The sequence below is a fragment of the Cydia fagiglandana genome, chromosome Z (genome assembly GCF_963556715.1).
Source record: "Cydia fagiglandana chromosome Z, ilCydFagi1.1, whole genome shotgun sequence".
NCBI lineage: Eukaryota > Metazoa > Arthropoda > Insecta > Lepidoptera > Tortricidae > Cydia > Cydia fagiglandana.
The window spans coordinates 17,958,855-17,959,190 of NC_085959.1; positions in this window are offsets into that span (position 1 = coordinate 17,958,855).

Genomic DNA, 336 nt, shown 5'->3' on the forward strand with positions numbered 1-336 from the left:
AAATCAAAAATAGTTGAAGTGTTTTTGTTAGTTTCTAAGTCCGTTTTTCTAAGAATTCCTAACCCTAGCTATCTGATGACGTTAGAAAGTTATATTAAATATTTGTTTATTCGGAACCATTGTCTACGTTTAAATATAAAACTTCAAACAGTAGGTATGTTAAATTTAACTATAAGGTACATCGCATGAAAGATACACAATCGCAATTGCAAAAATGAATATTCAATTCGCACGATAAGTAAAACACAAATCTTAACACATAATCTTATTATATAGTTAGTTAAAAGTATTATACGTTAGTAAATGAATGCAATGAGAATAAAGAATAATAATTAC